At 42.7% G+C, this 23649-nt stretch overlaps 1 protein-coding gene across 3 annotated transcripts in view; it reads left to right on the top strand.

The window, feature by feature from the left end:
* Positions 1-23649, top strand: part of MAST4 (microtubule associated serine/threonine kinase family member 4) — a 1720607-nt gene that overhangs the window by 370872 nt on the left and 1326086 nt on the right. The gene's annotated exons all lie outside the window — the stretch shown is intronic.

The raw sequence follows: 23649 nt of genomic DNA on the forward strand, positions 1-23649 counted from the left end.
AGTGGATAACATGTTGACAAAGTTTTCAGGTGCTATAATCCTGATGGATGCTGAACTTGCAGCAGAAAGAGCTATGACTCTTAAGAATAGGCTTACTTTAGACATTCTTTTAGCAAAGGATGGAGGCGTTTGCAAAATGATTGGTGCACATCACTGCTGCACCTATATACCTGATAATAGTGTGAAGATTAAAACTATGCTTGCTAATCTAACCAAAGAAAGTGCCGATTTGAAAGAACTGAAAGAACCAGGAGTGTGGGAAAAGGTTGGAAAGGGACTTGCTTCAGTGGGACATTGGATTGGGGGAATTTGGAATGGAATATTATTAAAAATAATAGAAGGAATATTAATAGTGATAATTTGTGTATTTGGAATTTGGGGAATAAAAAGGGGAATAATAATGATTATGGAGAAAATTAAAAGAAGAAAGGAGGAGAAAATAATGAAAAGAATGGCAGAAGAATACAAAGTGCAAACTAGGGGAACTAAAAGGAAAAGGGAGCTGACAGAATTTTAATGGGATAAAATTTGTGGGCTAAATTTGTGTGATGACAAGTAGTCATCAGAGGAGGGATTGATGAAGCAGAAAATGAAGGTTTTGATTTATTAACGCATAAACGTAGTGTGAAACAATCATGTGTGATATTAACCGAACTAATAAAGATTGTACGGGGACAAAATGTGCCCTCAGAGTAGTTTGCCATCATTTATACGCGTGCTTTATATAACGTGGTGTATTAGAATTGCACTAATCCAACATAATCATAAACGTGTGCTACGATCTGCTTGTTTGAAATGTTTTAACTTAGCATTACTTTAGCGGAGGCTTCGGCCTAGTTGCCTGGTCTCACGGATTAGATGTTCGTATTTTTCCACTGTGCTATTAAACGTGTATTTCTGCTTGAAGCTGTATTTTTCCACAGAAACTGTTCACGTGCTTATCTTAAAGTTGGTGCCAGCATGGCATATTTTCTCTTTAATTCAAGGTCGACTTGCAGGTGCGGACAATGGAGGCTCTGAGAGTAAGCTAATCGAGAAACAATGTTGCAACTTGCGTACCCATCTCCAAGGATAATGTATGCTTAAGTAAAAGCTTGAGAACTGTCGTTTTTGATTGGTCAATTTGAAGCTAACCTATGAACCCTCCAATGGAGACCCTACTGGACTTGAACTGTTGTCTATAAAACCCAGGTGCACGAGAGGAAAGCTCTCTCTCTACCTTCGGACATCCCGCCATTTTGACTTCGTAGCTGCTATGACCCATTTTGCTGCGACGCCATTTTGAGAGACTTTGATGCTTTCTCTAGTCGAGAGAAAGAGACTTTAATGATTCTTGCCCTAGAGACTTTAACTTTGATTTGCCCCTTTGCATGAAGTAGTAATCCTATCTTGCCGCCGTGAGGCAATTGCCCCGTCCACCTTGCCCTTTCGTCCCGGCCCTATGCTGATCGAGAAACGATACCTGTGAGACGAAGAATTCATTGATTGCTGATCGGAATTGGTAATTATGAAAGGAAACTGTAAAATTGCATTGTGTTTCTTTTAGGTAACCAACTGCTGATTTTGATAAGGACCCTAGCTAGGAGTTTTCTAAATTGATGTTGCCAAATTGTTTTTGCATGAAGTCCCACATGCTGATGCTAATTTGAGGTTAGATGAGGATTCCATATGCCGCACGATGCAATTTGAGGTCTTGTTATGCTGACTAAATGTACGCAATTAGCCCATTGCAGATTATCGTATTAGTGCTTTGCATTGCCACTATCGAATGCCTTGTGATTCAAATGCTACATAGATTACACTTGTTCCGACGATATGGACAGCTATTAATGTTCATTTATGTTTATCATTTGGTGTTGAGACACATCTATATAGTGCTAGCTTTGTTAATATAGGGAAATAAATTCACTAACTTTGCAATAAACTGGTGTGGTTATTCCTGGCCGAAAGGTCAGGGTTTGCCGAAATGTATTCTGGATTAATTGTTAAGTGTTATGTTGTTCAAGGTGTTGCTTATGTTCGTTATTGATTATCGATAACGAGGTGATTGATCGATTAAGAGTACAGAGAGTTCCCACTTAGTCAAAAGATTCATCGACCTAAAGAGCGTCCGAACGCAGGTAAATTGTTACCACGTTCCGCTCTATCACTTCAAAGTAAGAAATAGCGTGCACAGAGTCCAAGGTTCCCCTTACAGGTAAGATAGTGGCAAAAAGAGATAATTCTAATGCTCTATTTTGTGGTAATGTGGTCGAGCAGTAGGCTTATCAGAGGGTAGTGTTAAGCATTTGTTGTACACACACAGGCAATAAATGAGGAACACACACTCAAAGACTTACTCCTGGCCAATAGGTTTTTGTATAGAAAAATATATTTTCTTAGTTTATTTTAAGAACCACAGGTTCAAGATTTACAAGTAATACTTCAAATGAAAGGTATTTCACTTAGGTAATTTAAGAACTTTGAATAATCACAATAGCATGTACAGTTTTGGCAAAAATGGCAATAAGCTATTTTAAAAGTGGACACTGCAAAAATCAACAGTTCCTGGGGGAGGTAAGTAATTGTTATGTTCACAGGTAAGTAAAACACTTACAGGGTTCAAAGTTGGGTCCAAGGTAGCCCACCGTTGGGGGTTAAAGGCAACCCCAAAGTTACCACAACAGCAGCTCAGGGCCGGTCAGGCCAAGGAGGTGCCCAAAACACACAGGCTTCAATGGAGAACAGGGGTGCCCCGGTTCCAGTCTGCCAGCAGGTAAATACCCGCATCCTCGGGGGGGACACAAAAGCAGGCACAGACAGTACACCCTCAGCAGCACAGGGGCGGCCGGGTGCAGAGTGCAAACAGGCATCGGGTTTTGTATTGAAAGCAATGGGGAGACCCGGGGGTCTCTTCAACGATGCAGGCAGGCACAGGGGGGTTCCTCGGGGTAGCCACCACCTGGGCTAGGCAGAGGGTCACCTGGGGGTTGCTCCTGCACTGGAGTTTGGTTCCTTCAGGTCCTGGGGGCTGCGGTTGCAGTGTTGGATCCATGCGTTGGGTCCCTTGTTAAAGGCAGTCGCGGTTAGGGGGAGCCTCTGGATGCGTCGCTGTGGGGGCTCAGGGAGGTAGTCTCTGGCTACTCACAGGCTCGCAGTCGCCGGAAAGTCCTCCCGTAGTGTTGGTTTTCCGCAGGTCGAGTGGGGGCGTCGGGTGCAGAGTGGAAAGTCTCACGCTTCCGGCGGGAAACGTGAAGTCGTTAAAGTTGTTTCTTCGTTGCAAGAAAGTTGCTGACTGTTGAACAGGGCCGCTGTTCACAGGAGTTTCTTGGTCCTTGGTTGCAGGGCAGTCCTCTGAGGCTTCAGAGGTCGCTGGTCCCTGTTGGATGCGTCGCTGTTGCAGTTTTCTTCGAATTTGGGGGACAGGCCGGTGGGGCTGGGGCCAAAGCAGTTGTCGTCTCCGTCTTCACTGCAGGGCTTCAGGTCAGCAGTCCTTCTTGTTAAGGTTGCAGGAATCTGATTTCCTGGGTTCAGGGTCACCCCTAAATACTGAATTTAGGGGTGTGTTTACGTCTGGGAGGGCAGTAGCCAATGGCTACTGTCCTTGAGCGTGGCTACACCCTCTTTGTGCCTCCTCCCTGTGGGGAGGGGGGCACATCCCTAATCCTATTGGGGGAATCCTCCAAAACCAAGATGGAGGATTTCTAAAGGCAGAGGTCACCTCAGCTCAGGACACCTTAGGGGCTGTCCTGACTGGTGGGTGACTCCTCCTTGTTTTTCTCATTATGTCCCCTGGACTTGCCGCCAAAAGTGGGGGCTGTGTGCAGGGGGCAGGCATCTCCACTAGCTGGAGTGCCCTGGGGCATTGTAACACGCAGCTTGAGCCTTTGAGGCTCACTGCTAGGTGTTACAGTTCCTGCAGGGGGAGGTGTTAAGCATCTCCACCCAGTGCAGGCTTTGTTTCTGGCTTCAGAGAGCACAATACCCCTCACCACATGGGGTCAGAAACCCGTCTCTCAGCAGCAGGCTGGCACAGACCAGTCAGTCCTGCACTGAACAATTGGGTAAAATACAGGAAGCATCTCTAAGATGCCCTCTGTGTGCATTTTTTTATAAATCCAACACTGGCATCAGTGTGGGTTTATTATTCTGAGAAGTTTGATACCAAACTTCCAACTATTCAGTGTAGCCATTATGGAGCTGTGGAGGTCGTTTTTGACAAACTCCCAGACCATATACTTAATATGGCCACAACTGTACTTGCAATGTCTAGGAATAGACTTAGACACTGTAGGGGCATATTGCTCATGCAGCTATGCCCTCACCTGTGGTATAGTGCACCCTGCCTTAGGGCTGTAAGGCCTGTTAGAGGGGTGACGTACCTATGCCACAGGCAGCATTTTGTGTGCATGGCATCCTGAGGGGGATGCCATGTCGACTTGGCCTTTTTCTCCCCACCAACACACACAATCTGCAATGGCAGTGTGCATGTGTTATGTGAGTGGTCCCTTAGGGTGGCACAACATATGCTGCAGCCCTTAGGGACCTTCCCTGGTCACAGGGCCCTTGGTACCACTGGTACCTTTTACAAGGGTCTTAGCTGTGTGCCAGGGGTGTGCCAATTGTGGAAACAATGGTACATCTTAGGTGAAATAACACTGGTGCTGGGGCCTGGTTAGCAGGGTCCCAGCACACTTCTCAGTCAAATCAGCATCAGTATCAGACAAAAAGTGGGGGGGGGGGGGTAACTGCAACAGGGAGCCATTTCCTTACACTGTCCAACATGTTTCATCCGGTAAATGTGATCTGGTACCTCTATACTACCATTTGTTGCTCAGTTCAAAATGGTCTGCATTATCATCAGCTCTCTTCAATGGCTTCTTGTATGTCTTGCAAACACCTTGAACAGAGTAACATATTAATGATAACCAGATTCATATTAAAATCTAACACGTGGTCATTTTTAAAAAGTCATCACTTGCATCCAAAAGTGGATTGATCAGAATTGGCTTTGTCTCAATGCTTTTAAAATCAAGGCTCTGCTTTCATTCATGACCTTGCTTCCATTTTGCTAGTAATACCACATTGGATTTCCTGTTTTCCTTCCAGTGTCCAGATCTTGGAAGTTGTTGCCAACTTTTCATTGAAATTACAGAGTTGATAAATACCTGTCATACCACCCACACATCCTCACAGATCACGTATCTTCTACTGCTCTCTCAAAGATCACAGTTGTTATAGCTACAGTCATTGCCATGAGCAACTAGTAAAATAGACTATGCAGCGGCCTAACTCTCATAATAAAGGTCTAACTCTAATGAGCAAAAACAATGTAGCTTGCCTCATGGTTACCGTAAAGCACATAGAACTTATCTAATCTCTAATTATGTCACTCCAATGACTTCCATCCAAATCGGCCAAATTCAAGACATTATTTATCATGCACGAGACCCTTTATATTAAAGCATCTTCCTCTTTCTCCAGTCTAGGGATGTTGAGCGACTTGAGAAGACAATTAAGGCTGCAGCCCAAACAAAACTCTCCAACCAGGGGCCTAAATTTGTGAACAAACCTTCTCCCTTTGGAACTTGCCTCCTCTTCACCTTTGTCTTGGAGCAGGCTTTAGGAAAGACTAAAGAACATACATCCAGGCTGGATTTTGGACTAGGTAACAAGTGAATATCCTTGGATCTGGCAGTTAACTGCTGAAAGACGATGTTTTGAAGAATGCAGTTCTTGCACCACGAGATGATTTGTAACCCTCATTTACCCATCCTCCAACACATTCAAAAAGGCTTAAAACAATATCAAGACTAAACGTCAGTAAACTAGATTGAAATAAAATATCAAGATAAATATAGGTGGTCTCTTCCCTCTTTAATCTGCCCTCTAATTTCAAACTCGGCATTCGGTAATAGCTACTAAAGTTGGTCATATTAACTTTCTCGAAGTATCAGGTAGTTAATGGTCGATAAGAGGAAGAGGACAGAAATTAAACCACACAGTTTGGATCCGTTATTGCCATTAGCTCTATTTCAGTGGCTAGCATGTAGCCTCCTGTTTATAGGTGAGCATACAGGAAGGGGCATTATATGGTTTGTGAGCTTGCTAGATTTTATTAATCCATGACTAAACAAAGATGATGCTTGGAATAACTAAGGTGGATGGAGTCAAGAGGGCAGAAATTGGAGATCTTTAGGGGCAGGGTTATGTAGCGTGGCAAGACAATAGGTTCTTTCTATCTCATTAGTAAATCCAGGCTAGAACAAATGGAGAGCTAGAAAATATTGCCCATATAGCACTGTTAGATCTGAATCCTTTGCGTGTATTCCCTCACACTTTTTTTTTTTTTTTTGCTTTTTCCTCTCCTGATTTGTTGAATTCCTTTTTGTTGGTATTAGGACTCTGAGCACTTTACTGCTGCTAGCATGTTCTAAAGTGTTTGTGCTCTTCCTTCTTACCGAACTGGCACATTTAATTTACTTGTACATCTCTAGTAAATGGTACTTGTACACAGGACAGGTAAATTAAATGCTACTAGTGGGCCTGCACCACTCATTGTGCCATCCTCTAAAATACCCTTTTAAAACATGTCTCAGGCCTGCCATTACAGTCTGTGTGCAGTTATAAACTGTCATGTTGACACAGCAAAATATAACTTTTTCCAGGTCTAAGCCTTCCTTTTCAATATATATGTCACCTCTTATGTAGGCCCTAAAGGCTCATAGATCAGGGTGCATTGTATGTTAAAAGTAGGACATGTGGGTTTAAGTTTTACATGTGCTAGAAGTGGAAAAACTCCTAAAGTCATTGCTCACTGTTGCACAGCCTCTGTTTCCCTTTGCCAACAATGAGTTACCTTAAGAGGTAATAAGTGATACCTATTGGTAAGAGCAGACAGAGATATAGTTTTTACAATCAAAAGAACTGTAATTCAGAATCCTCTTCAGTGGTAAAGTTAGATTTTCAGTCATAATTCTGAAAATTACACTTTACTAAAGTTGGGATTTCCTTATCCCAACAGTGTGTGCCTTATGTCAGTGTCCTGGGTCTCAAATGACTGAGAATGGCTCTACTGCTGGCGTTTGTGTATTGTTTCCTGACAGTAAAACAAAGGGGACTTCAGCTGTGAACAGGATAGGCCATCCAGGCAGAATGACTAGGAGGGTCTGTACCCAGTCTCACTTACACTTCAAAGTACTTTGCCTCCTGCATTCACAAAGGAATCTGTTTCCAGGCTTGCCCTGTCTTTTGTCACCCCAGACAATTTGGAGCCTCAACAGGTTAAGGGGAATAACTTTCCATAACCAATTGAGGTGATAGGACAGGGTGCCCCACCACACCCCTAAACACAGAGACTGGCACCAGGTGGACCTCCAGAGCCCATGTTCAGAAGACATGTGAAAGTTACAGAGGTGCCTCCCCAGGTCATAGACCATTGGCTGGCATCAGTGTGTACTCCCCTGCTAGAAAAGGTGAAAATCCTGATGTTTGCACTCCTCACAACTGGACACTCGGGCAGTTTTCACTGAGTCTGCTGCCCGTGATAACAGCCAACACAAAGCTCCAGTGAAACCTACTCTTCAACCTACAGTGACCCCCAGGCATGAGCTACAATGTGAGAGGCGCACTTCATGCTACAGCAATGACAGCCCATGGTGACCGTCACTGCACAGCTACAGCGGTGACGGTCCGTGACCCCTGACTGGCACTTCATGCTACAGTGATGACACCCCGTGACACCCAGTCTGCTCCTCGTGTTACAGAGACAAACATCTGCGATGCTCTACCTGATCCTCGTGGCTTTCTCCAACACAAGCAGAACTCTCCACAGTGGAATTTGACCTGATTTCTGTATCCAACCCGCACTCCATTGAGGTCCGCCTGAGCTCATACTGTCTAGCAGTCTAGCATGACCAAATTACTGTGAGTGGCTTTGTGTTTTTAGGTTCTATTTTTATGAACCTATTTAAAATTGAAAGCCCCCAGTTATACTGATTAGATTTCTGTTGTTCTGGCATTGTTTTATTTATAAAAATGTACTCTGTTTCTACATTGATTTGGGCTTGTTCTTGTGTTGTGTTTTCACTTTTGTGTGATGCATAAATACTTAACATAGTTCCTCTAAGCTAAGCTCAACTACTTTTGTGCCAAGCTACCTAAGGGTTAAGCACAGGTTAATTTAGTAACTTGTGTGGTTCACTCTGACAAGGATTGTGTTTGTTGCTTGAGTAGGATTATCACCCTTTCAACCAGTAACCCAATTCCATACAAGCAACATGTGGACGGGGCTACAAATAGGAAATACCTGCTTGGCAGAAAAGGGCGAAATGGTACAGTTTACAGCTCGTTCAAGATGTCCTTCATTATCCAGAAAGAAGTAAGGGCCCCTATCACCTGACATCGGCTGCACTGTAGCAAGTCGGATGAAGTTACCATAGGTTCCCCTAAGGACTGCATCTGAATATTAGGAAAGCGGTAAGACCAAGACCGAACTGAAGAAATGGACTGGGTACACTCAACTTAGTAGGTCAATGACGACCATCCTGGAGCTTCACTGAAAGAGCTAAAAAGCAAGAATATGAATGAATTAAATCCTAAATTAAAAGTATAAAGTGAAAACCCAGATGGAATGGCATAAACCACTTTCATATGCTGTAAAGATATGCTGACCCTCCTATTCCTGAAATTGGCAATAATTGTCACCAAAAATAGTTGCAAAGTAAGGCATTTCAGTCTCCAGCACTACAGCTTATACCGATGTTCCAGTAGTAAGTCAGCCATTAGATGGCCACTTTCTTGGATCAATGTAAATTATTAATTATTTGGAAGGATATTTGAAATTACTTCTGGTTTTGTTTTTCTTCAAAACTCTGCCAACTTCAGAGCTTCATGGAGCTCCTGATGTTTTAAAATAGGAATCATTTCTGCAAAAAAGTTGGTTTTTACAAGGAAAATAGCCTTAACGTACATTTTGTGGGATGAATAGCCACAGTGATAGATTTGGGGGTAAAACTCCAGCAAAAATCTTTTTAGTAGAAAATTGAAAATATGCCTGTCACAACAATTGTGCAAAGTTGACAAACTTCACAAGTTACAAAGTTGTGGCGTTGTCACCTTGCAAAACTTCTGCAGAATTTTAATGCTGTACACCCATGGTGTAGTATCAAGTCCCTGGGAAATGCAATTTTCATTGTCTTTAATTTGGAATAATACTCTCCATTTTGGGTTTTTGCTAACGATAACGCATTTACTAATGCTTGCTTGGATTTAGAACCACCAATTACTTATCATTGGTTGTTTTCATGGTTATCCTAATTTCCTTGGCTCTTGGTCAAATTCATTTGCTGTCTTCCTCTTTGTGTATTTGTCCCTCCTCTGGAGCATAGACACATTACTAATACCCTTCCACTGCTCCTTTTTAGGCGCTACCTTTTTATTTGTTTATTAGCACTCTGGTAGAGTGTCTTTTTCTACTGTCCCCCTAATGTATTTCTCCCCTTCCATGTTGCCCTTGGCCTTCTCTTTCCCATGTCCATATTTGTTGCTTGCCTCCACCCGCTGTCCATGTTGTTGCATCCCCCTTCCCGCCATCTGTTTCTTGCTTGCCCCTGCCCGCAATCCATTGTTGCTCTCCCTCCCTCTACTACCCCAACTGCTGTTTGTCTTGTTGCTCTCCCTCCCCCTATCCCCTCAGTGTTGTTTACTGCCCCACACTTAGATAAAAAATAAAGATGTTATGATGCATCATATTGCTTTTTTCTCCACACCCTCCATCACTGTTCACTCCCCCCCCAAAAAAACACCTTAAGACCATGTGGGTTCCTGCCTCCCAGCAACAACAAAAAAGTGATGTGACACGGTCAGCACTGGCCACGTCATAGCACTGTAGCACTATGGCACCTTTTTTTAATGTCTTGGTGGAGAAAGAAGTAATCTAACTTTTTTGGTCAGCCGAGGTAGAAGCACACGTGTGGCAGTTTGTCTTTGCAACCTTCTGCATCCTAGCCAAGCAGGCAAGTTGTATTCCAGCCATCTGGACTGCACTGTCTCTGTTAGCACATCAGACCTTGTTAAGTAAACTTACAAGGGAGACACAAATAGGCCAATGGACCTTTTGACTGCGCTTCGAGTTTTTCCCACCACATATTCCGTACCAATGCCGATCAATAAGATCGATAATCATTTGGAGTCCGTAATTTCCACTCCCCATGACCTCGCGGCCATTAATAACCACACCTTTATGTGAAAGTTAGAATGTTTATTTCCCTATATTTACAATGCTAATGTCACGTAACTTAGTTTCAAAATCAAATGATAAGCATACAGAGACAATACTGGCTGTCCAAAGTGGCAAAAGAATTGCAATCTAATCAAAGCTTGAGCTACCACACATTCTAAGGTTACAGTTCAAATTAAAAGCAAGAATAACTGTGCAAACGATATTACATTTAGATTCAGCAAAGAAAAGACATCAACTGTTACTACATGTATCAATCTTCCTCAGTGAGAACCCTAGCTAACACCAGATTAGCATAGCATGTTTTGGAGTTCATGCAAAAGATTTTAGTCACACAAATTTGGAAAATACATCTAACTATGGCCATATCAAAATAGCAGTTGGTACTTAGAAACAAAAGCAAATAGACTTAACAATCAGTAACGTCATTATATACCTGTCCTCAATATGGTTCAGCAAGCTGTGACATTCTTCGTCAATAGGACATCAGTTCGGTCATCAAGACATCAGGATTCAGCATCAAAGTAAAAAAAAAAAAAAAAAAAAAGTAAAGTCTCTCTAAGCAGTTCGAAAGAATATAGCTAATGACATAAACTCTCAAGAAGAATGGGCAGAATGGCCTTTCCTCTCTGTGTGCAGTCTGGCTAAGTTAGATTTTCTAAAACTACTTCCCACATCTTAATTGGTCAGGGGATCGTATGTTTACTCTTAGTCCAATGGAACTAAAACCTCAAATCTACAATTTTACTACTACATGGTTCACATGTCAATAAGTGGCTCCTTCTGTTCACGCTCTCGTCATTCCGCTTGCCCGGTATCAATTTTGCAGCTTATACGCCAGTCTGTGCATCCACTGTCCTCTCCTGGGAAGGTAAGTCTTACACACATTACATTAAACATTGTTTCACTAGCAAGTACAAAATCTTCTAGCAAGCAGTTTCTCATGCGAACTAACTTCAGCTATGAGCAGGTCAGTACAATGGAAAATCACAATTTAATTCTCTAAGCATCCATTTTATAATATGCCTAAGAAATGCAGCTTGACATCAGGCCATGCAACTAGGCCAAGACCTCAGTAAGTTAAATCCTACAATTACTAAAGCTAATGCATAACCCTTAATATGACATATTACTAAATTAATCAAACAAACTCAACATATCTTAATAAGCCATTAACAAGTACACTTTGTGAACATTGACGGCCACTCTAGTGGACGCACCTTCAAATGCGTGCATTATTTTTCTCTAAGTTAATGCATTTTCTACGCAAATCCAACACTCAAAGTACATGAATATTCATTAGTAAACTCAGCGTTAACAATGCTTATGCCCTCCCCTAGCTTACAAAGCATGTTCTTTTGCTGTGAAAGAAGCACCTTTAGTACAGCTCAAACCCTGCATGTAGGTAAAGTACCAGTGCAGCAAATACGGCAGCAGTGGAAACCTCTGTGTGTGATTATCAGTGTCATTGCATGTGTGTTCATGGTTTGGCGTGTGCAATGGTGTCTGCTGGTTTGATATGCGTTGGTGTAAATGAATATTTGTGGAATGGAGTGTTTTTTTGCATGGTAGTGTGTAGGCAATGGTGCATGAATCTAGACGCTATGTTGTGTACGCAATTGTGTTAATCTATTGTGTGATGTGCGTATTGCTAACATGTCAGTCAGTGTCATTTGTGTGTGTGGAATGGTCGTGGTGTGAATGCGTGCTGGTGCATGTATATAATGGTGTTCAGGTGTAATTGTGTTCATCTAAGTGTTAATTGGCAGTGGTTCATGTGCATGATGTGTGTTATGTGTTTTGTGTTTTGAATGTGTTTTGTGCGTTCAAGTGAGGGAGCGTATGTGTATGGTTAAAGCAGCATAATGCTAAACCATTGGCAAAGATGATGGGTCCCAAAGTCGGGACATTGGCTTTCCAGCTTTACCTGGTGGTTACATGGCCTTTTCACCGAATAAGGAGCTTCTGGTGTGAGTTCTGAATCGAAAGCTGAAGGGTGCATTGGTGAAACAGTCCAGTGATGTCAGTGACCAACTAATGAAAGTCAAAATATCAATACATTCAACATCACACCCTTGCGTTTTAATGTTAGGAGTATAATTGAAGTACACATAAAATGATCACACTGGTCTTCAAGCACCTCTAAAATAATGAAGAAACCCCCCATATATAGGATTAACCTGTCTTGACCTCAGTAGAAATGCTAGTGAAAGTGTAAGTGAGAAAACAGGGCTAATTGCAGAGGCCCCCTAACTTTTTGCCCCCATTTTTCACTTTTTGCTGGTGTTTTCCTGACTCTGAGGGTGCCCTGGGTACTGCTAACCAGCCCCAGGGTCTGTGCTCTGTGTAAAATCAATATGCAAATTAGGCTAATTATAATTGGCTACGTCAACCTACCTATAAGTCCCTAGTATATGGTAGGGAATGTAGGTTTAGGGACCACAGCATAGGTAGTGCACCCATAGGTGCACTGCTGAGGTGCCCAGTGTAATTTTAAAGGAAGGCAACTTTGGAATGAAAAGTAATTCCAAAGTCCTAAACTACATTTTTTTTTACATATGTCACCCCTAAGGTGTGCCCTATGTGCCCCTAGGACTGGGTGCCATGTTACTATAAGCAGGGACCTTATAAAAGTAGTTTTATAAGCCCTGGTGAGGAAAAAACAGCCACATTTGTTTTTCCCTCATTGTAGTGAATGACCTTCATAGGCTAGAATGGGGATACTTTATTTTAATTTTAAAAGTCCAGTTAAGTAATGGATACCAAGAGTCTGGTATCATATTTATTGTTATAATAATAAATCCCACAACTTCCAGTTGTTGGATTTAATATAACTTGTTCAGGTAAAGAGTTTTAAACTTTACCTGAAAAGTTGCCAATTTCAGCCCTGCGTTGTTTTTGCTGCTGTGCTCTGATTGGCCAGCCTCTGGCAGCCTGGCCAGGCTGCCTTGATGAGGTGTGAAGTGGCCTGACTTCACACAAAGAGATGTGCCTGTGGGAGGGAATTTCCCCTCAGCAGATGGTGAGGCAGGAAGGGGGAGGGCTGCCAAACTGGTTTTCAAAGGCAGAGAAGGACATTTGGAGCAACCCAGCAACACCCCCACATCCTGCAATCCCATACAACTAGGTGCCCCTGATTAGATGAGGAGGGGGAAGTAGAGGGGTGTGTTTATGAGTTTTAGCCACACCAGATGTAATCTCCAAAAATCAGATTCAGCCATGATAGGTTTTTGAAGAATGTTGCCTCCTGGGATTGATTTTTGCCACACTTCCCAGGAAGTGGTCATCACAGGGGGAAGGACTCTGCACCTGATTGGAGAATCAGGACCCCCATGTTTTTCACCCAGGAACAAGGATAAAACTGGCAGACATGCACCCACACCTCAGTTCACTACCACATCCAACAAGGAAAAATCAAAGGAGAAGGACTGCCCTGCTGGACCCCTCGCCTGCACCTGAAACCTGCACTCAGAAGGACTGCACCAGCTGCACACTTGAGCTTCACCACAAGAAGGACTTTACCTGGCTTCAACTGGTTCAAGGAGGGACTCCCTGTTTGCTACAGGTGAAAAAATGCTAACCAGAGTGCCCTGCACCAACTCCTGAAGAAACCAACCAGCTAACCACTGCCCAGTGGCCAAAAAGGAATTTTCTCTAGGTGCATTCTGGGAATTGTAGTCTGTACACGCAAGGATCTTCTCAGAGCTTCTGGACCCTTGGGGTGAGCTGTGGACCCCAAAAGAACTTTAAAAGAACATCTGGGAGAAGCCCCAGAAGTTTGGAGAAGTTTGGAGAACTTTTGGAAAAAAAGCTCCATAGAGGGACCGACCCGCCGCGGCAACTCTAGCCAGCTTGCCTCAACCACGACCCGGACTGATTTTCAGGTTTGTCCCGATAAAGAAAATCTCTGAAAAAGAGACTAAGGGGGTTATTACAACTTTGGAGGAGGTGTTAATCCGTCCCAAAAGTGACGGTAAAGTGACGGATATACCACCAGCCGTATTACGAGTCCCATAGGATATAATGGACTCGTAATACGGCTAGTGGTATATCCGTCACTTTACTGTCACTTTTGGGACAGAACACCTCCTCCAAAGTTGTAATAACCCCCTAAGTCCGAAGGTAAAAAGTTCACCGGGACCTCCCAGCCAGCGTATCCGAGGAGGGCTCCGGGGACGTCGGATCAAGATTCAGGTTTGCCGCGGTCGAAGGATTTTCACCTCGAAAAAACGACTAAGTCCAAAGGTAAAAATCTCCACCGAGGGCTCCTGCGACACGTATCCGGAGAAGAGTTACAGGAGGTCGGATTGGACTGGCAGGTCCGTCCGGCTGAAGAAAATATTCAGAAAAGAAACTAAGTCCGAAGGTAAACTTTTGACCGAGGCCTCCCGCGAGCAGTAGCCAAGCAGGGCTCCATTGCGGTCGGCCTTAAACTTTGACTTTGCCCCGGTCGAGGTGCGACCAGATGACCAGATTGGCGCTTATTGTTTCTAGGCGCTAGAAAACAATAATTCTTTAAAAATTCATATCTCCGGTTCCCCTTATCCGATTTTATTTGTTTTTGTGTCATTTTAAAGATAAAAATACAATCTAATTTTATAAATTGGTTTTGGATTTTTAAACTGTTTCCTGTGTTTTATTTAATTACTGTTTTGTGATATTTAAATGCTTTGCACTCTGTCTCCTAAGTTAAGTCTTGTCGCTCGTTGCCAAGCTACCAAGGGTTGAGCTGGGTTTAATTTTCTGAGACCTAACTGGACCTAAGGGGAGGTTATTGGTCTATTGTTAAGTGTAGGTACTTACCTGCCCTTACCAATAACCCATTTTCCAACAGCAATCACCTGCAAACCGTGAGAGAACAGAAAGCTGTGATATCTTACGGTGATCAGGTCATGCACTGATAAATTGCATTGCTACACCTCAGTTTCTGATTGTATCTGTAAGGTGACCCATAAATTATGCTCTCCCCGCCCCCAAACACACTAAGTAATTGTTTCAATTCTATTTATTGTAGAAAGTAAAGTTAATGGCGCTAGTTTGGTTGATAGATTGCCATGGCCAGGGCATCTTTAATTGTTCACTCCGTCGCTGAGCTGTTTGTAAAGACGATGCAGAACGGTTTACACCTCACCACAATATGCATCCTGCTGGGTATCTGTGTGAGGCAGAGGGCTGTGTGGAAGACAGTGATGAGAACAATGAAACAACAATTTTAGGGTCGAGCCTGCGTTGCATGCGCTCGCTCATGCATTTCGCAGGGAGACTCTATTGTATTTATAAAAGGGCTCGGAGCCCTGTCAACTTCACATCAGTGTTTTTTATTGGTTGGTGGGCTTCCCTAATAAAATCTGCTTGCTTTCATTAGTCGAAGGCTCGCATATGGCATGCCTTTTCCGGTGGCTAGCCCTCCTCCAGTGCAGCGACCAAGTACAGAAAACATGCGAGGCTCGCTGTTTTCCATCGGGCTCGTGGACTTTTTATTTCTCTAATTTATGAGCCCGATCTCGCTTGGCAGAAGTCGAGCGCTTTAAGTACTTGATTTCACTTTTTTGGGTTATGTACATAAATGCACTTTTGCCCAATAGGTGAAAAGTCGGGTTAGGAGTTTACAACGCGATCAGCTCTAACATGAGCAAACGCGAGACCCGATGCATTGTAAATGCTTGTTCTAAGTGGTGTGTGGAGCGGGCATGATCGGTGATATGGGACAGGCTGTGTAAGGGACATGAGTTGTCCGGTAACAGTCTGTGCAGTGTGAGAGGTCCCATATTATGATAGGTGAAACCTGTGCGAAAGGACAGGCTCAGTGAAAGAAAGCTTGCACTGAGATGGGGGACAGAGCTATCCCTCGCCACAAAGCCTACAGACCTTCATTAGGGATTGGCAGGGATCTGTCTGCTACTTCGCATGTAATTCCCATATGGCCGGTGTCCACTGTAAGTCCTCAACTCTCAACATAGTCTGGCACCTGAGCACTGTTTTCCCAAGGAGACCAACTTTACCGGTCATGTGGTAGATGGGGAGCATGCAAAAACTTGAATGCAGTATCTGGAAAGACGATATATTCAGTAGCACAAAGCATCTGCACACACATGAATCCACAGTAGTGTCATCAATTGGCTACCGACTGATCAACCAAGTTTCCCCTTCCATGTTACATTTTCTCATACTGAAGAGAGCCAAGCGTCAGATTTCGTGTTTGATGAATAGTCTAACTAATCTGCAGTATTTTCTCAGATGGTGCCTTTTATCTTTTGTATGCTTCCCATGTAGTGTACGACTGGTAATTTACACTTAAGCAGCCGAGGCAGTTATAAGAGAGTAGATTTTAGGAATTCCGGTCCTAAACAAGGCCAGAGACCGTGTCTGAGCTGTGAATATTGAAACATGTTGACCAGAATAAGGGGAATGATAGCTATCCCTGTGGATCATGAAGTGAAAGAACCAGTTGGTGTTTAGGTGCAACAAAGTCTGCTATGAGATGGCGGGCAAGCAGTGATTGACTGACCAATGAAGCAAAAGAGCAGATGAATTATTACAACACCCATGATACTATCGGGACGCACCTAAGTTGGAAAGCTTTCGGTTTAAAAAAGTTAAAGAAGACATGTTGAAATGATTGGTCCTTCAAGACCTCACTTTGGAAATGTTCTTTCACAATACAAGTCAGCCTGAAGCTTGGTAATAAACAGTTTATTTAACTGATTTTTGTGCGGGCAATGCACTGTGCCCCTTTCTTTAAGGAGAAATCACTCCTCCCTAAGGGTCTCTTTGACAGTGATCCTTAGGAAAAATAGGTAGCAAAGATGAGTAAAGGCAGGCCTACATTGAACGTCTGAGTAGAGCAGTGGTCGAAATACTGGCAGCCACCTCATTAAATTGCTTACACACAATCTTGTTCTCCTCCAGTTCCTGAAATGGCATCCTCTGGGAGGATCTAGGAGTGCTGAAGGAGTTCAAGCAGAGATCTGGCTCCTTTTAGCTCCTCAGCAAGTCCCCTTATTCTCCTACAGTGTCACTGGTAAGTGTGCAAGAGTCAAGACTGACCAGTGGATATCATGCTCTCCTCCGAGCATCCCTCCTCATATCCTCTATCAAATGACCTATCTGTGCAACCACTGACTGTAGTCAACAACCCGTTGTTACCTGAAAACACTCTTCCTGTTTAATTGGGCCTGCCAGACTCAGACAGGCCCTAGAAGTAGGTACTTTATAGTTACCATAAAGCCGCCTAAGAGTTGATGGAAAGGGACCCTTGAACCTTATGCTGTTAGTGAAAGAGGATTCTGGTCATGTGGACCTTTGATTGTTGACTTGAAGTATAAGAAAGGAGCTATCATCAGCAATACATTTAAAGTACAGTGAAACCAATGTGGTTCCACAGAAACTACAGACAGAGAGGATTGTCTCCAAACTTTAAAGGTTTTATTAGCAAATTAGTTCAAGTTACAAGTTTAATCAATCACCAAAATTCGAGGAAATATTTTGGAAAAGTACACATATTAAAATAATCATGCAGTCCAAATTTGTGTAATATAAGGAAAAAGATGCAAAATAAAATTAGATATAGGAAGCAAAATATCAACCAAAAATCACCCCATCAGATTCCATAAAGGGACTTTCCTGTTATAAATGAAGTACCAAAAGTGGAGGAAATTCTATGAGGAAGGAGTCTGGGTCACATGACCCAAGATAAAGGTTCAAGGGGAAAAGATATAAGTGCTTGAGCATGAAGAGCAACACTTGGACAGGGAAATCATCAGATTTAAGAAGATTTCTCTGTGCAAACTCTAAAGAACACATAGTTAAAGCATTAAAGAAGCTTCTAGCACAGTGGCTCCCAAACCATTTAGAACTACCTTCTTTTTAGAACTGCAAACTTTCACGACCACCTACCTTTAATGGACATGAGTCGGGGACCTTTTTTAATGTTACTAAAGCATTGTGTGGTAGCACGTTGTCATTTGAAGACAGCACATTTTTTATTGAAGTGGCCACTAAATGTGCACAGGCATACATTTTACCAATAACACTATATATCACACAAATAATAATGTTTGGAAAATGGGTTTTCTGTAAATAATTATCATTTGTGAATCATTGAGTAAGCTTCTCGATTTTCTCTTTTTATTTTTTTATTTTTTTTATTTTTCATATTTATTTTTTTAATCCTATTAAGATCTCTGCTTCCAGCACACATCGGAATAACAAAAAAGTGATTCATTTTTGTTTCCTAACTCCTGGATGTATACAGTTAATTTAAAGGTATTTACATTTTGTTGTGTATTTAAAAAAACTTCCTTCATTGTCACATAATTCACTTTATAAACTCCTCTCACTTTGCGGTCAAAGAAATAAAAGTAAACACTAATCCCGATATTAAAACAAAATGTAAAGCAGCCTGACATTTAACCTCAGTCTTTGAATCAGTGGCAAATGTGACAAATTAAACACAGAATTTAAAGGCATATTTATTTATTGCTTTGATGTTCATGACGCTCCAACAGTCAGCTTGTGACCCACAGTTTGGGAAACACTGTCCCTGAAGACTCCATATCAGTTCCCTTCAAATGGGCCAATCAGGAATTGTTCTCTGGGAGGAAGTAGACTCCCTAGATTACCAACACCGAAGAAAGGAGCAATCATCTGGGCGACCTTGGATGTAATATCAGTCCAGTTGGCCTGGTACAGGACGCTCTCTTCCGCAATCTCTTTCAATGACCAAAGCCAGCTTCTCATTAAGTTTCAGCTACCTATCAATCTAGTACAATAAACAAGAAGCCTGTTCTAAGTTAACAAACATAAGACACCTGCAAAGGAGAGAAAAATAGGACACTGGCAAAGCTTTCAATTAAATTAAATGCATGTTACTTTGGCTTACTCTGGCCTGGATATACGTTAGTACAATGTTAAATTCAAAATGGCTTCCAAACGAATACATTTATTATACGGGGATATATACATTATTCATTTTAATGTGGATACATGGATTTTAACTAGATATACAGATGGCTTCTCATTAAGGTGAATAAAGCCATTTACTACACTTGGTTAACATAAGGCACACAGATTAACACTATTAAACACGTTAGGATATAAATGCGGCATATAAAGGGGTGAATTTCTAAAACATGCTGCTCCTGTTCCTGCTGACAGCTAGGATAGCCATCACACAAACAATTGAATCTTTTGAGCTTACCTCAAAATCTTGTCGTCATCACTTTACGCCATGATTTCTCTACCTCCTTCATCTCATCTCATCATAAGCCATAAGCTGCGGTGACTCCACTTCATCCCTCTTCCTTTTAATTCCCTTTCCTTCAACCATAGTTTTATTTGTCTCATATATTTAAATTACTTGAACATAGCAAATAATCCAACAAATGCCAATAATTGAATTAGGCTTAAATATAGTGCCTAAAAGGCCACTACCAATAATGCCAAGCCAACCACCTGTAGCAGCAAATCTCTTTACAACTGCTTTCTAAACTCCACTTGCTTCCAGTTCCTCCAATTCAGATTTCGAGCCAGTGATATTATTCACAATCAGTCTTATCTCTTTGCTCCTATCAAATATGAAGGTGCAACACTGCTGAACTTTCAGCATCTTACAGGATCCACCTTCCTTTGCTAAAAAAATGTTTAATGCAAGTCAATTTTGCAAAACCTAAGACCTAATAGTTACTAGCTCTGTATCTGCAGCGAGCAATGCACCAGCTGTAAGAGTGGCAAGATTGTTCACCACTGTGGAAGGCTTTCTAATCTTTAAGCCATTTAAGACCTACCGAAGGGGCTATAGCTCCAAAACTGTCTCCTACTACTTGTGAAGTACTAATACCACTACTTTTAGGTCTACTAGAGGATCCCCTTTCACGCATATCTAAATTATCTAGATGATATATTTTGGAGGAATACGAAGGCAAGATAAGAGGGCTTTTTCCAATTTGCTGGAAGCATTCTGTCCACACACAAACTAAACTCCAGGAATCACTTGTTCTTCTCCAGTATGAATTTCAGCAGGTCTGCCTCAAATTTCAAATTTTTGTTCACACACACTCAGTCCCATAAGCTCATTCCTGTTTGCCCTTTCCCCTCTCATATATGCACAACCTCCCTTTTATGTTGCCAATTCAGTTTCAACTTAGGAAATACTCCCTTTGTCTTATACTCATATTTCTCCTTTTAACAGACATTCTTCAAAACATCCTCGTCCCCCTAGTGACCAATGGCACATTTTTGCTCTTCTCAGCTCTGGATCTTGATAAACTGCTTCTCTATAGGGCTTGTACTGCATATCAAATTGCATCTATGGGCACGGTCAGTGTTAATTTTATAAGGGGACCAAAAGAAGTACCAAGCAGTATCCATCTCATCTGCTTCAGGTTGGGAATTTATGCACTTATTTAGGAGATCGTCAAAAAGTAACAGGTAATAACTCGAAAAATAATATTCAATACGTACCTGCGTATATAAAGGACTAAGCAGAATACTACAAGTGATACCCTAAGAAAGAGGAATGTGATCGTAGGTAATTCTCTCAGTTACTAAAGCAGGCAAGTAAGAACAGACGTTAAGTCCTTTGCCTCCTCTGTATGTTTGTACTCGTATACTAATTTAGAAAAGGCATGAGTAGAAAAATCTCCTTCTGAAGAATCCTGGTGTAAAGACATATGATAACTATATTTATCTTCTACAGGGTGTCCATGTAGTGTAGGCCGAGGTGTAGATTTAAGAGTATCAGTAGCAGAACATAACCCTATTAGTAAAGCATCCATGAATATAACAGCAATGATTAGTACTGTAGCTGTTAATAACCAATGCTGGTTTAGTAAGGGTACCCAAAATCTCTCTGCAGTCAGACCTTTAGAGTTGAATAACAGAGAGCAGACTCCTAGATTCTGCAACATTTCTACTTGTGCAAATGGCAAATAGATTTTGTGATTACACAGTGAGATAAGCTTCTTGCACAGCAGTCTTCATGAGTCATCCATAGCTCCACTCCACCTTCTTCTTTAATGGCAACCCTACTCTTCCACTGGAACCTTAGCCCTTGGAAATCTTCAAAAATCAGACTAGGCAAAGTTTGATAAAGTTCACTTCATAGACACAGTTTATGATGATTACAATAGATCCAGGAAATCAAACTCTCTAGCAAAATGATGGAGGTTCTGTGGGCTCTGCTCGTTGATCACCCAAGTTTAGGTGATTTGATCAAGTCCACTGTTGGTGTAGTATGTCTACTCAGGGGCTAAATACCTTTGACGAGGTACCCTTGATCTTTTTGATCGCCTGGGTACTGCCTGGCCATCTTCACTGTTACTCACCCACTCCACTCGGTCTCCTCAGTGAAAGGTTTTGGAATGTGTTCATCAGTTAGGCTTGATCTCAGTCTCTCTCGCCTTTTTGGCCACTCCTCTATCTCCTGGCCACTCTGTCACATTACTAGGCCCTTTTCTAGGAGCAGCATTGTCATCCACCTGAGACTGAGGCTTATCCACTGTGGTTGCTCCTGATTCATTCACCACAGATTCTGCACTTGCCTCCGTTCGACTTCTAGAACTTGAACCACAGGTTGACCTTAGCTCTTGAACCTCAGCTCTTTGTTGCTTGATTTACCTCCCTCTGCTCCTTCTGGTTGACCACAGGTTTGTGGTTGCAGACAACTGGAAGGTTTCACAACTTCCTCAACTTGGTTTCTCACTCGTTGGGTATGGGAAGCATGCATCCAGTTTGACAGTCCACCACAAGTTGTAGGCTGTTCAAAATGCAGCTGCCGGGATCAGTCTGATCATTTCCAGGCATGTATCTGTCAGAGAAGGTCTACGGCCCCTTCACTGGTGTTAGAAATGGGGTCTTTGGTTGGCAGTCAGGTTACCCCCTGCCCAAGCAAGGACCCTCACTTTAGTTGAGGTAAAAGAGAATCACCCTCAGTTTACCCCTTTGGTAGCTTGTCACGAGCAGTAGGCTTAACCTCAGAGTGCTAGGTATAAAGCATTTGTACCAACACACACAGTAACTTAATGAAAACACTACAAAATGACACAACACAGGTTTAGAAAAATAGAAAATATTTATCTAAACAAAACAAGACCAAAACACCAAAAAAATCCACAATACACAAGTCAAATTATCAATTAAAAACCAAAAAGAGGCTTCATGTAGGTTTAAACACAATGCTAATGCTGTTAGCGTGAGAATTTATCTTGGGTGCGTCCAAAAATAACTCTGGACAGGCGAGTGTGCATCAAAAAGGGCTTACGATGCGTCGATTTCATTCACAAGCGAGACCATGCGTTGTTTCTCCTTTAGTCGGGTCGCGTGCGTCGTTTCTTCTCTCTGTAGGAGAGCGATGCATCGATCCGGTCAGCACTCTCTGGTCTGGGCAGGCCTTGTGTTGTTTTTACATGCCCAGTGGTGTTTGCGTCAGAAATTCAGCCACACGATGGTCCAAAAACCACGCAGCGCGGGTTGCGATCTTAACAGCCTCCGTCAGCGATGCTGCGCGTCATTTTTCCCAGCCGCGTTGCAGACGAGCATCGATTTTCAGCCATGAAGCCGGCGGCATGTTGATTTTTCAACTGCCGATCAGAGTTGCGTCAATCTTTTCCCCGCACAGCGGTCTGTGCGTGGATTTCTCACTCTTGGGCTGCCAGCTTCTCTTTTCAGGCCCCAGGAACTGGATGGGGCACCACTTGGCAGAGTAGGAGTCTCTCCAAGGCTCCAGGTACTGGCAGAGAGAAGTCTTTGCTGTCCCTGAGACTTCAAACAACAGGAGGCAAGCTCTAAATCAAGCCCTTGGAGATCTTCACAAGAAGGAAGGCAACACAAAGTCCAGTCTTTGTCCTCTAGCACAGGCAGAAGCAGCAACTGCAGGATAGCTCCATAAAGCCCAGTCACAGGTAGGGCAGCTCTTCTTCCTCAGCTCTTCAGCTCTTTTCCAGGCAGAGGTTCCTCTTGGTTTCCAGAAGTGTTCTCAAGTCTGTGGTTTTGGGTGTCCTTCTTATACACATTTTACCCTTTGAAGTAGGCCTACTTCAAAGGAAAGTCTCTCTTGCTTGTGAAATCCTTCCTTGGCCAGGCCCCGGACACACACCAGGGGGTTGGAGATTGCTTTGTGTGAAGGTAGGCACAGCTGTTTCAGGTGTGACTGACCCCTCCTCCCCTCCCTCCTATCACAGATGGCTCATCAGGAAATGCAGACTACACCCGAGCTCACGTTGTGTCACTGTCTAGTGAGAGGTGCAACCAGCCCAACTGTCAAACTGACCAAGACAGGGAATCCACAAACAAGCAGAGTCACAGCAATGGTTTAAGCAAGAAAATGATCACTTTCTAAAAGTGGCATTTTCAAACACACAATCTTAAAATCAACTTTACTAAAAGATATATTTTTACATTGTGAGCTCAGAGATCCCAAACTTCACATGTCT

The sequence above is a fragment of the Pleurodeles waltl genome, chromosome 1_1, assembly GCF_031143425.1.
Source record: "Pleurodeles waltl isolate 20211129_DDA chromosome 1_1, aPleWal1.hap1.20221129, whole genome shotgun sequence".
NCBI classification, from domain to species: domain Eukaryota; kingdom Metazoa; phylum Chordata; class Amphibia; order Caudata; family Salamandridae; genus Pleurodeles; species Pleurodeles waltl.